Source organism: Poeciliopsis prolifica, unplaced genomic scaffold, assembly GCF_027474105.1.
Source record: "Poeciliopsis prolifica strain line A6 unplaced genomic scaffold, Auburn_PproV2 SCAFFOLD007, whole genome shotgun sequence".
NCBI lineage: Eukaryota > Metazoa > Chordata > Actinopteri > Cyprinodontiformes > Poeciliidae > Poeciliopsis > Poeciliopsis prolifica.
This window is the reverse complement of record NW_026562382.1, coordinates 2,007,573-2,021,838: the sequence shown is the minus strand read 5'-3', so window position 1 is coordinate 2,021,838 and position 14,266 is coordinate 2,007,573. Positions and strand designations below refer to the sequence as shown.

At 42.5% G+C, this 14,266-nt stretch overlaps 1 pseudogene; it reads left to right on the top strand.

The window, feature by feature from the left end:
- The window catches only part of LOC129361160 (interleukin-1 receptor type 1-like), a 37,379-nt pseudogene extending 24,590 nt beyond the window's left edge, over nucleotides 1-12,789 (top strand).
- Nucleotides 12,790-14,266: the final 1,477 nt, after the last annotated feature.

The window sequence follows — 14,266 nt, the reverse complement described above, 5'->3', positions numbered from 1 at the left end:
AGACTTACAGGTAAACTTAAAGAGAAACAAAAATCTTTACTTACACTAAATATACATTTTGTTCTTTTTAAATTCACACATTTCTGTCTTTCAAAGTCGAAAGGCAAAAATCCAACACATATGCTTGACACTGACATAATTAAAGTGAAGGGAGCATCATTGTTGTCTTTGCTCAGTGAAATCTCCAGATTCGCAGGGAGTGGCCAAGGAACCACAATGTGAACAACCTCACATCTTGGCTTCACACTCTTCCTTTTTTCTTGTGTTGTTTCGTGGAGGTGGAACCAAGCTGGTGGCGAACCAACTGAGCTGCATGGTGGAGACGCCACTTTACACGCAAGGGTCAGAGGTGAGGTTTCCTCTCTTTGCTCTGGCGTCCCGTGTGAACTCTCTAATCCTTCCTGTGTCTCTCGCCGCATTGCACGTTGCTTAATCTCAGGTGAGTCAATGCACTTTGCATGTTTGTTTTTACCTGAGGGTACACATTTTTTAAATTTTATTTCCGATATATATATATATATAGAATTGGTATATATATTGGTATTTATATGTATATATATTTATTTTGTTTTTTTTTTTGATCCCTCTAACATCACCCGCACACTTTCATTTACATTAAGAGGAAGCAAACAAACACACAGCACTCAGGGCTCAGTGTTGAATATCCAACTGAAGAGCTTTTTAAGTCCAACTTCAAAAGGAGGCTCACTTCCTTTCTATTTCTGTCGCAGATGGAGAAACTGCAGAAAGAGTCACTATTCTTAAGCAATGTATCACAAAGCATGTATAGTAAGGCTTGGTGATGCAACACCTTAAAATGCATCTGTCTGCAGCTGGTGTGGACGTCTTAGCAGGTGCAAGACAGGTTGTTGATGTTCAATGAACCAGCTAATGGGTTTCATCTATGACTCTCCACTCAGAGGAAAGTGCTAGAACAAGTCCCGCATGCTTGCACATCACCCTTTTTCTTAAATCAGGGTCCTTCTTTGATCTTGATTCGCCGCGTTGTGATCTAGCTTTGCCAGAGCGCAGGTTGCTCAGTTGTAACCAGGCTGGCTGAAATCTCTCACAGCATCTCACCACAGCACGCTGCGGTTTGTCAGACTGCATAGCTCTGTACCAAAGGAGCCATGAGCAGAAGATGGCTTTTGAAAACAGGAAGATCTAAAGATGAGAGTATTAGTGATAAATGCGCCGCCACCAAACAGCGGGAGACAATCTCCTGAATATCACAGGTTTTCCCAGCCATGCATAATCCCTCATTCAGTTAAAGTAAAAGTGACTCTTTATTCGAAGGGCTGTGCATCAGACTGTCATGATGTTGTCATAAATATGACATAACACTTTCTATGAACATGGAGGAGTCTTTATGAATATTTATGACTGTTGCCTTAGGATAAATAATGACACTTTTCTTTTAAAAAAGGTTTTATTGGCCCTAGTGGTCTTTATTTGAAAGCGGTCTGACAGAAAAGTGGGTAATGAGAGAAAGGGGAAGACATGCGGCAACTGTCGGCAGACTGGGAATCAAACCTGCGACCGCCGCCAGGAATAAGGCCTCAATACCTTGGCCGTGCGTCGCCACCACAGTTGCATTGATGACACTTTTAATGCAAAAAGTTGCTTTAAAAGTGACAATTTTCCTTTAAATTGTATATATTTAGCAAATAATGCAAAGTTGGCAGTTTCAATGCAATTTTTAAAGCAACTTTGCACTAAAAGTGATGACAGTCATAGACGTTTATAAAAAACTCCTTCGTGTTCATAACAAAGGCAGCGTCATATTTATGACAGTGTCATATCAGTCTTCTGACCACCCCTTCACATAAAGTGTTTCTGTTCATCATTATTATTCTTATTGTTATTACTGCTTTCTTATAATTAATTTCTTGAAGAGCCAAAGTGTCGTGACCTCATCAAGGTTTTTATTCAGTCCCTATCAAAGGAATTCACCCCCTTTGGGTGTTTACATTTTTTTTATGGCTTTTACAAATCGTACATAATCAACAAAATTATATATATATTTTTTTTTCCAAAAAAGGAAATGTCAGACTGATTTGTACAAAGTGACGGCAATTAAATAAAGCGGCTGGTGACTTATTCAGCGTCAGAAGCGTGTTGATGGCCTCCACTCTGTTATGATGTTGGGCTTTTTGTGACGAACTGCTTTAACTGCATGACTGTAAAATAGATCTAAAAGAGTTGCATCTTGTTTAATTGCCTTTAAAATGCTGTTGTTAGCTTATCAACCACTAAACGGTCGTTGAACTCAGAGTTTAACGACTTAACAATCGTGTTTTGGTCTTTGGGAGGAAGCTGGGTCCCATCCGAGGACCAGGACAAGAGTCAAAGTTAGAGACCTTCCAGTGAAACGGCGTTGAGCAATTTAGTTGACCAAGTCAGCATGAAGGCACGATTGTATGTCCTCAGGGTTGTGGTTATAGGAAGTCGTTGGGGTTGATCGAACTGCCCACTCGAGCGTGTCTTTGTTTTCTTTTCAACACGTTTTGTGGTTCTGTCGCTTTCTAACCTCAGAGGACCGAAAGGAAGCAGACAGAAATAAAGAGGGGGAGGCGTGAGGGGTTTCACGTATTTTTCTGCACTAAACAAAGACAAAGACCGACCAATCTCTTGACAAAAACATAGAGGTCTCTCTATGCCTGTCAGAAATATTCTATACCTGACATTTCTGTCAGGCATAGAAATCTTTTTGTCTTTATCGTCTGCTGCAGGTGAACAATACTTCTCTTGTTTAGGCAGAACTCGAAAAGATCTGCAGGCATTTCTGGCGTTGGCCGATATCGATCTCCACAGTTCATTATCAGACTTGCTGGGGGAGTTTTATCTTTTGTTCAGGATGTGCGCAGTTCAAAGAGGGCGAGTTAGAAGTGTGTTTTTGTTATGAGGTGTAAAGTTGATCTGAGAGATAATTAGTAATCAGTTTAATAAAAACACATTTTCCACACTTCCGAGCAGCCGCAGTTTAAGCAGCAATTTGAGTAGGAGGCATCGTGTAATTTCTGGGGACATAGTGTCCTTTTATTGCGCAGTCAAGTAAATGTGTTGCCTTCAGTTGCTTGGAAAAGGGTGTGTTTATCCAAATGAACTTAAATGTAATTTGACTTGTACATACCGTATAGTATGCCTTGACGTTGACTAACACTTTCCGAAACTCGCAGTTCTGTGCGTCAACACCACAATGCTTCTCCACGATGCCGCTCACAGCAGTCGCCGAAGAAGCAGTTTCTACAACAAGCTCAGCAGACGTATTTGCCAAGTGCTGCTGCCGCTAGTCTGACGGGGCGAGAGGCGCTCTCTGGGGTTCAGCTGGGGACTGAGGGTTGAAGCTTTGGGTGTTCGCGTTGATCCTTGCTTCTCATAAAGTTCGTGTCACATTCCACGTGCGTGTAAACCTGCCCAGGGCTCTGAAGAAAGAGGAAACCACATCAAGCCCTGATGACGCTTTGGTCGAGATCTGCATGTTTTTCCCGTACATCTGCGGATTTCCCCCAGGTGCTTCTGTTTCCTACCACAAATTGGTCTGAGAAAGAAGAAGAAGAAGAAGAAAGAAAAAAGAAATGCCCAATTCATTGTCACCAAATTAACTGGTGACATTGAATGGATGGACGTGTCTAGTTTCACCCTGTGTACCTGTCCAGGGTGAACGTCGCCTCTCGTCGTTTGCTGGGTGTGTGTCACAGTTTGCAGCGCGTCGTTGTCCATGCTCTCTCTCTTCTACATTTGAGACTGGCATACCATCTTTTTAGAAGGGCTGGCTTTTAAGACGTGGCTCCTGCAATGTCTTAAAGGAGCTCTTTAAAATAATAATAAAAATAAAAAAAAGATGGTTCTTTAGAACCCAAGCGTCTGGAGAAAGAGAAACCACGTGAGGGTGAAACCACAGGAGCTACCGGATGCAGCACAGCTTCACCACACGTATTTTCCACCTGCCTCTCTAACTGTGGACTCTCCTGAAATTTGAGCGCAGCGCGTACCGTGGTTACATTAATCCCCCCCCCTCTGTACTCTCTCAGCGGCGGTTTTACACAGCTTTCTGTTTCAGTGTTTTTTTTCTTCTTCTTCGTGTCAGCTTCAGTTTGACTGACTCTTGCCAACCTTTCCACGCTTTTACAGTTTCACGTCTTTTGGCCTACTATATTTCTTGCCAACATTTCTGTAAGGTTGCATTGAAAAATCAATTTCTCCTGAAGTTCCCAGAGAGGCAAAACTGCTAAGAAAAAAAATTGAAAATCTCATTTGTGTCCTCAAACCCTCACTGCTGCCCTCCACCGTAGTTCTAACCTGATAAAAGTTCATCTTTAGCTAAAAATCTTCTCCTTACTTCGTTCCCACCTGTTCAGAAACTGTGTTGAATGTCAACTTCATGAACTTTGGGCTTCATCATAGATCCAATTCTCACGTTTGCTTTCACGGGATAATTTCATGTGATTTTTAACATTTTACTTACTTTGTTTTGATTTTTTTCCCCCCCCAAAAAGTCTCTTTGCACATTTTCCTCAGCCGCTTTGGTGCATTTCTAAGCCAAGAATTGAAATTCCCTAAACGACGAGTTCAGTCTTCAAATCACTGTGTCACTTGTACAATTCTCTGCTTTTTCCTACATTTTCAGTTGCTTAAGTCATATTGGTCAAAATGAACTGTAGTCTATTGAATAGTCGCACCCTCCACAATGTTTAAACATCAATTGTAAGTCCTAACGTGCGAAACGTTCATGTCTGGCTCTGGTCTAGAAATTTCCATCAGACATTATCTTTCTTAATGAATTGGTAGATTGCTCCCAGGCAAATCTTGACTTTCGACAAAGTAGGTAAATGTGTGAGACATTAAATCAGTCCAAAGGTCCACCTCATATATATATATATATATATATATATAATATATATATATATATATATATATATATATATATATATATATATATATATATATATATATATATATATATATATATATATAACAACATGTTACATTTTTGGTGAGGACAACGATTTGAATGGAGTCAACAGCCAGACAGAAGAAGAAGAGGAGGAGTGAGGCTGCAGCCGAGGAGTTAGGAGGCGAGACAGAGGAAGAGGAGCGAGGCTGGAGACAAATTTCAGTTCCCATCACTCTCACATCATCAGGCAATGGCTTTCACAGGACGCCAATGGAGCTCCTCTCAATCCGTTCCTCATTCTGAAAAGACTGTCTCCATGCTGCATCAACAGAGAGTAATGTCTGCTGAGGCTTCACCAAGGACATTGTCCTACATTCCCATCGCAGCTTTAGTTTCTTTCTTCACCTCTTTAGTGCCGTCTGTTCCTTTGTGAATCGCCATGGCATGGTCTGTCAGCAAATGACAAAAAAACGTGAACGCCAATCTCCTGATTTTGGTCGCCCACAATTATAATTTACAATATTTGTCATCAAAAGCTCCACCACAGTTTAAGCTTTTGTCAATGTAACTGGAGGTTTGTGTCAGAGACCCACCGGGTGGCACAACATGTTCAGACTGCTGCTCTAATCCATAAGACACAGTCATTTATGTCATTTATGTTTTTGCGTTTATTTTCAGCAATGGGCCCGAGTTCATCGCCGGAAAGCTTTCTGCTGTTCCTCTGGATTTCAGGGATCTGTGGTGGACTGGCCCAGGCTCAGCTCATGAAAAAAGGTTGGTTTTGTTTTCTGTCTTGACATAGATGTACAAAAAAATTTTTTTTGCTCTGTTGCTGTTGTTTTGCAATGTCGCTTATTAAATTACAAGTATATTTCACATGGTTTTGCTTAGTCAACAGCCTCCACTCGTCATGTGCAAGTATTTTACTGCCCTCTTGTGGAGAAAAATGACCCACCCGACTTACAAGAGCCAATAAAATGATAGATCAGTTCAACGTTTTTATTGAAGAATCTCGAAAATTTATCTTTTTCAAATAATACGGGAAAACTCTTTATTTCCATTACAGCAGTGTAATAGTTTGAGCTTTTTGCAGGGCTCCACTGGTATTTTGATAATTCATCTTTGGTGATCGATATTTGAGGCTGGAAGGTCTCCTTACCATCACCATAATCTTTTGATCCCTTCAGATATTATTTATCAGATTAAAGTCGGGACTCTGACTGGAACAGTTTTAAAATATGCACCTAATCAAACACCTGCAGCATTGCTTTCAGATAAAGTTGACAGAAAGGATGCATGTGCTCTGTTGCTCACAAAAACGAGCGCGTTTAAAGTTGATGAAGTTTGACTCATACCTGACAGCTAAAAATGAACTTTAACAGGGACACCCAAAGTGACGTCACACATGTAAGTTCACAGCATGAGCTTTCTGATGAAGGGACAGCGAATCTTAGCAGCTAAATCTGACAGAAAGTTGAGATCTGAACACCTACTGGACATAAATAGTGTGACATGCATTGCAGATAACTGCACCAACTACCAGCTCGTGTTTGAGCGGGTGTTCTCTGTCCCCGGGGACGCGGCCATGCTGAACAGCACCCTGCTGTCTCCGGACGTCTTTGACTTCACCGCCGTCCCCTTCAACATCACCTGGTTCAGCACAAAGACGGGACAGGAGATGAGAAACGAGACGGGTCGGATTCTGGTGCTCCAGGACGCTTTGGTTCCTCAACACCACCATGGATGACGATGGGGAATACTTCGCTGTAGTGCGGTGAGAAACTGTCTGAAGGCAAAGTCATAATAACTTTATTTATTCCATGTGTTGTCAGAAAACTGATCTTGGTGCCATTTTACGACGAGGCTGCCCTTATAGATGGATAATAAATAACATGCTATCAATTCATCCATAAACGCTTTATGAATGATTAATAACTGTTTATTGTTCATTAATTAAGGGTGAGAAGGAGACTACATGCTAAAAGTTTCTGCCTACAAATGCTTGTTGTGTTTACAAGGTAGTCTAGTATCATAACTCTTAATAAAATGCACATTTGCCTCACTATTTGGCAAGAAACCGGTGGATCTAGTCTCCTTCTCAACCTTAATACATAATAAACAATGCATAATAATGTATTAAGTGTTTAGAGTTGAGTTCATGTCAACTCTAAACACCATTTGCAAAGCGGTGCCCTATAGAAAGCAAGGCAGCTTGGTATCAACAAAGATGCCAAAATGTGTTTATGTTGGGATGCAATGTCACGAAATTAAGACTAAAAAATGCTTCAGAAGGGTAAACATGCGTCACACCAGCAGCTGGGTTTTGTATGAGTTACAAAGTTTTGACTCCACGAGATCAACGCCACGTTGAGTCGTTTTGCTCGCTTGACTTGTGGTTCAGCACTCCACGGCCGTTTCTCCTCGTTTGGGAAGCCAGAACTGGGAAGCCAGAATTGGCCACAACGCGACATCAAAGTCTGTCACTTTTCCCCCCAAATTATCGGAAGAAGGGCTCATTGGGGATCTGAACCTCAGCATCTTTCTAACCACAGCTTCCTGTTTGACCTACTTTGTGTTTTCTAGCACTGTTGCCTGACTTACAGTAAAACAGGCCTCTAACCGCTATCTAAAAAGAATACACATAAAGTAAAACCTTGTCTTTGTGGAGAAATGATCAATCAGGCTCATGAAGATCTAGAAATTCAATTTTTAGACGGACAAACCCATTTCGGTTGCGCTAGAGACGCCGTGCCAAACTCATTGGTTTGTCTTTCCATGCAGGACTCCCTCTCAGTGCCACATGCAGGCCGCGAAGCTGGTGATGGAGCGGCCAGCAGCTGGAGAGTGCGGAAGGCCAAGAAAACGTTCTCGAGAACTTGATGTGAAGGGAGACCTGCAGTGCCCTCTGGGAGATTACACTCGCAAACTGGAGAGCTTCGGCATCAACGTCTCTGTCAACTGGTACAACGTGAGTGGCAGGAAATTTGGCCTTTCATTTTGCATCCTCCATCTTCAGGTGTGTTTTTGTCTTTGCGGAGAGTTCAGCGATCGAAGAGCTGCAGTTCTTATTTGCAACGGTAGATGGCGCTACGGACAAAACCGGAACATGTTCAGCTGGTTTTTGCTCAACTGACCGAAACTTTAAAAGTCTGTTCTGCTCGAATCCCTGACTGTTAGAACATAAAATTGACCAGTTAAGATTGGATGAGGATTTATCCCTCCTTTAAAACACAAATGATCATGGCCTTTTGTCTTTTTTTTTTTTTCAATAATTGTCAAAAGATTCAATCAAATTGGCGCTTAATCTTTGTGAATATGTATATTTTTGTCTTCCATCTCAGGGGTGTGTCCCGTTACGGACATCAGGCAGTCAGACCGTCAGGGACCGCAGGTCCCACATGGTAGAAGTTGAACGCAGTGGCGCATTCACCTGCACTCTGACCTTTGACCTGGATGGTGCAACAAGATCCCTGTCAGAGACCATTAGTGCAACAGTCACAGGTCAGTTCAGATTCAACAGCAAAAATGTTTTATGCAACCAACTTTGGAAACATCTACAGTTTTTTTGTCTTTTTTTTTAATTATTCACAAAAAAAGGGAAAAAGTGGAGTTAAAAATTTATGCAGGGACTTTTTCTGATAGACATTTTAAAAAGCAGGGGCAACTGCAGCCATGTGCTGCAGAAAAGTAGCACTGCAACGTGAAAGTGTGTATCGGCTCACCCAAATAACTAAATAAAGCCATTCTCCATCCAGTCTGAGGTTGAGCTATAGAGGTTGAGCTATAGAGTTAGTTCATCATTTGTTTCGGTCGCTTTGTTCGATTTGACTGTTGAAGGAAAAACCAATGCGAAAGCCGCAAGCGTTGGTTAAGTAAACATAAATAAAAGGCCAGCAAAATTGTATCTTCCACTTCTTTTCTTTACTCGTGACGGTTCTGGTGTAGTTTGTATCAAAACAGCAGGCAAACTCAGAGAATAAACCGCTGGAGAAGTCTTTGACTAAACCTAGAACAGCAAAACCAACAAGTAACACCAGAAAATGACACATAAAAGTATATATTTATTTGTTTTTCCAACAGCGGATCACTTCCTGCCTCCACAAATCTATGAACCGCACAATGAGATGGTAAAGGCAGCGAAAGGTGAGGTCTCCTTTTAGACTTTCTTTTTCAGCAAAAAAAAAAAAAGAAAAAGTCTCTCAGTTTGAAATAGTTAGTATTTATTGCTGACGCAGTCTTAAAAACTGGGTGGCTCAGCGCAAATAAGCCGTGTTTTTTTTTTAATCTGCGTAATTTTTACTACACAGTTTTATTGATGACTATCCATGCTCCAGCATTTCAGCACATCATAAGAAAAGCATGCATGCATGTTGAGTTGCTCTCGGTTGCGTCTAATTCGTCTGGTTCGTCTCAGCAAGTACACTCGTGCTGTAATTTCTTCTTTTCTTTTTTTACTCTCAGGGTCGAATTTCACCAAGAGGTGTCTGGTGTTTGTGCCTGGTACTGTGAAAGATCATGTTGGCATCAAATGGTTGGTCGAAAACAAGGTCGAGTTTTATTCTCGGCCGTCTGAACGCATCTACACATTGAACCGCAGGTTGGTACATTTAAATCAACTTCTGCTGGTGGAAAAATGACGCGAGCTGCTAAAGTGCACGCTCTCGACTATTTCACCTTCAACAGATCGTGGACCCAAGCCGAACCAAAGGGCATGTGGTTTGAACGGCTGCTTCTCTTCTCAGAAGTGAGGGAGGAGGATTTCTACCTCAACTACACCTGCATGGTCACCACTGTCAAAGGCAAAGACAAGGGATGTTTCACTTTACTGCCAGCAGGTAAATCTTGAGCGCTTGCTCCGTTTGAGATTTGGATTTGACCAGATGTGAGGTGTTTTAGATTTTGGACCAGAGACAGACAACCCAGACACATCGGAGCAGAGAAAAAGCCCTTCAGGTGTCTGAATCAGCAGATAGACAAACGCCTGCTCTCCACTGACTGGATTACAAATACACAATAGAAGAAAATCCCCTGTTTATATTTATCCCTGGACAAGCGGCGAACGATGGATGGACAGACGTTAGCGCCGCTAACAACGTTTAGAAGTTCATCTGTGACAGAAAGAGATCTGTCGAAATGATCACCTTATGTTCCAACCACGATATCACCCTCATTTTCACAATTATGGGTCATAACCATGTCGTTCCGACGGCCTCGTTGTTGTGACCTGAGACTTATGTCCTCTCAAGTTTTCAGCATGACAAAAACGCTGACAGAAAAAACCAAAACGTTGACGTTAACGTTAATTCAAGTCACCTTTGTGTCCCCAATGGACTTCCCCTTCTTTAGCTCTGACTTCCTGTTCTGGTGTCTCAAGTTAGAAATGGCTTTGCACTATTGAAGCTCGTTATGATAAAACTTTATCCAGCTCGATTCCTCAGCCTTGGAGGCAATGATGACGTAGAATCAAAAGATTGCTGCTTAAAAAAAAATTGATGGACTAAAATGGTGGACAATTTTTGTTTTGTAGCTTTTAATTGAGTTTGATTCGGAGGAGCATTTATAAGAAAAATCTGTCTAAAACTAAATATTCCCACTGTAAATTAATTTTTCTCTGTCATTTCTTGTTCCCACAGATCCGAACATCATCCTTCCCATCGGATTAGTGTTTGGTGGAGTGATTGTTCTCTTCATCATCATCGTCACCATCTACCACTTCTTTGGGATAGACATTGTGCTGAGCTTCAGGAGGGCATTTCCAGTCCTTTATACAAACAAAGGTGACCCTTTACATCAGAGGCAGAGCTAGAATGTGCTGTGGACGATAGGCGCTTGAAAAGCCATCGCAAATTGGAATAAAATGGAAACACCCGACCAACCAATCTTAAAAAAATATATAAAAATAACCGATATAGTAGCTGCAGCATACGGTTTACCCACACATCATTCCAAAGTTGCAGAATCTCAAAGTTTTATCTCGCATTTCACCACATCTTCATACAGTGCGAGAGACGGAGGAAGCACACAAACCACAGGGCCTGCCTGCTCTGTTTCAGATAAAATGTCACCCGCCTCTCATTCAAAGGTCCCGCAGGGGCTTCTTTCACTGACACAACGTCAGCGCTATGCAAATCACGTCCGACCTGAAAAACTCCTGGATGCAAAAATGACTCACGGCAAAACATCCACGAGACGGTCTTCACTCAAACTGGATTCATGATGCTTTATTTTTTTAACTATTGCTAGCTGGTTGTCTAGCTGGTTGTCTACCTGGTTTATTGTTTTCTGTAAACAAATATGGAAGTGACCTTCGTGTTGTCTGCGCTCAGACGGCGACCTTGTTGTACGTCTAATGAGAACTTTTTGCTTTTAGATCTCGATGGGAAGCTGTACGATGCCTATGTGGCGTACCCCAATCCTGGCGCCTCCGGGTTCAGCGACGCAGTGGAGAAGTTCGCCCTGCAGACGCTGCCTGAAGTGTTGGAACAGGCCTGTGGCTACAAACTGTTCATAGCGGGCCGTGACGGCCTGCCGGGGCAAGGTGAGTCTGCCATGGGGAAAAAGCTTGTGTATAGTATAAAATGGAAGCACCTGCCTCTTTCATGTTTGAATTTTGGGTCCTAAACAAACATTATGTTGTGTTGAAGAATGAAGGTCAGGAGGTCAGAAGAGGCCAAATTTAAACTCTTTGGTCTACAGTGAAACATAATGGCGTTGTCTTTGGATAGGGCTAAATAAAAGGCAGTATTAAAGTAAATGTTAGACTAGGACATGGATTCGACGCACGGCAGTACATTGATGCCAAAAATACAGCTGGTGCTACATAGAGGAATGGTTGACATGAATATCCTGCTCTACACTTTCCCCTCACGGTTTTTCATCCCTCTCTGTGCTTTCTGTCTTCCTGCAGCCATCGTGGACTCTGTGGATGAGAACCTCCAGGCGAGTCGTCGTGTTCTCCTGCTCTACACCGCTTCCACTTTCATCAAAGAGAGGCACACGAGCGGCACCGGCAGCAACAACAACAACATCACCAAGACTGGCGAGGAGGTCGACCAAATCCAAAGTAGGACCAGTGAGGGCGACAGCAGCCTGGGTTTTGGTGGTGACGACAAAACGTTTTCGGACACAAGGCAGCATCTGGAATGTGTGGCATCCCTGAACAGAGCGCTGCTGGAGGGCTCCTTAAAGGTGATCTTATAATGTAGCCACAGAAAGTCACAATTCAGCCAACAAGCAACTCCTACTCATACCGAAGTCTCCCAGTGTCCTCAACAAAGAGGCTCTAATGGAGTTCTGTCCTCTCAGGTCATTCTGTGGAACTAGAGGAGATCACCCCGGCCCAGCTGGCCGTCTTCCCCGAGTCGGTTCGCCACCTGAGGAAGAAACAGGGCGCCGTGTGCTGGTGGAAGGCTCTTCAAACGAGGCAAAAACAGAGGACGAGGAGAGAACGAGGGAAAGGACTCACAAGTGTCTCCGTCCCTCTCTCCTTCCTCCAGGTTTTGGAAAGAAATTAGGTATCATATGCCAGTTAGAGGCAAGAGGGCAGTTTATCCAGAGAAAACTGCCTTGTTGAACTTATGATGTTAGATGTAAATATTTGAGTGAATTGGTACAATAAAAAGTTGAAAAAAAAACCCAAACATTTTTCTTTGTTCTTTTGTAGTGTTAGAAGAATACTTCGCTTTAGTCGAGTCCAAAACTGTTTGACATGTAATGAAGTCAAAGAAACGTGAAGAAGCTGTAAAACCAGCCAGCTGTCCAGCATTTGTTGTTGTTCTCTAAGTGTTTGTGGAAAGAAAGAAAAATGTAAATGTGAATTGTGAAAGTTATTAAAGTATTTGTACATATTTTCCATGTTTCTATGGTCACATAAAGGATATGGAAGCTTTTTGTTCCTGCTGTTTTTGATCACTGGAAATGTTCATAAAAAAACATTTCCAGCATAAACATAATTTTCCATGTAACATTTTATATTTATTGGTGTTATACATGGTTTTAAGCTTTGAAATAAAAGAGGTTTATCAAAAATGAATTATCAACCTGTTTATGGATATATTGATCAAAGCCAGCTTTGCTCCTTTCGTGGGGAGGCTTCCCAAGACGTTCCCAGGCCAGCGGAGGGACATGGGACAGCAGACCCCGTCCCTGATCCCGGAACAAAACCATCGTCTCAGGTTTGGAGGTGCTGATCCTCGTCCCAGCCTCCTCAATCAGCTTCAAACTGCTCCAGCAAAAGCTACAGATCACAATCTCATGACCTGTAAATATCAGAGACACCAAACCAGGTCCCCTCAAAACCACGGCTGTGCCTAGAAAGTTTGACCGAAAAGGTTATGAGCAAAATCAGAGACAAAAGACAACCTAGACCAAGTCTGGCTCTTACCGGAAATTAGCCCGACTTACTACCAGCAAAGCAGTCCAAAGTTTTGACACTGATCGTACTGGGACCTAACATCCTGTATCAAAGGGCCTGGTACCCCATACTCCCAGAGAATCCTCCACGGGATTCCCAGACAAACACGGTCAAACATCTTCCGCAAGTCCACAAGGCACATGGAGACTGGTTGAGTGAACTCCCAGAAACCTGCTGAGGGTGTGGAGCTGGTACAGAAAAGCTCCTCTTGAATCTGAGCTTCCACTGTCTGACCGACCCTGTGACCCTCTGCAGTTGGATGAGGGGGATCCTACCCGGGTCTTCCAATCCAAGAGAACCGCAGCCATTGTTCACGCAATATTACAGAGCTGTATCAACCAACAACCCATAGCATCCAAGGCCTAAAGGAACTCCAGGTGGATCTCCTTCAACCAGGAGCCTTGGTGACCTTGGCACCAGGTCTTCCTCAGTGGAAGCAGCCAATGAGGATTTGGCAATGAAGCATTTTACTATATGAGCATTAGCAAGTAACAGCTGAAGCAAATCAGACTGAACCAGATCTTTCATGACACTTCCATGAAGTAGCTTTTTCATTCTATGCAGGGCCAAAATCAGGTTCGATGGATCCCATGTCGATTTCATGTGTGTTTGGTCTGTTCACTTTCTTGCAAAGCAAGACAAAAAAGAGGAAAGAGGATGATGGAAGAGCAGAAAGTAAAGCTGAAGACTATTTTGAAAGTAGCGAGGAGGATGAGTACAAAGGGAAGACAGGAAGAGGTTGTGCCTATGTGAAGGAAGTAAGCATTTTCTCAATGTAGCAAAAATGTGTATAGGAGACGACTTACCAAGATGCTTTTTTATCTGTGATTCACTGACAGATAAAGACAATTAGATTGTACATCAAAAAACGAGGCGGTTCAAAGAGCTCATGTTCAGACCGACAAATCAGACGTTTGAGAGTCGACTTTCCTTGTGAACCTACTGGTTCATCAATT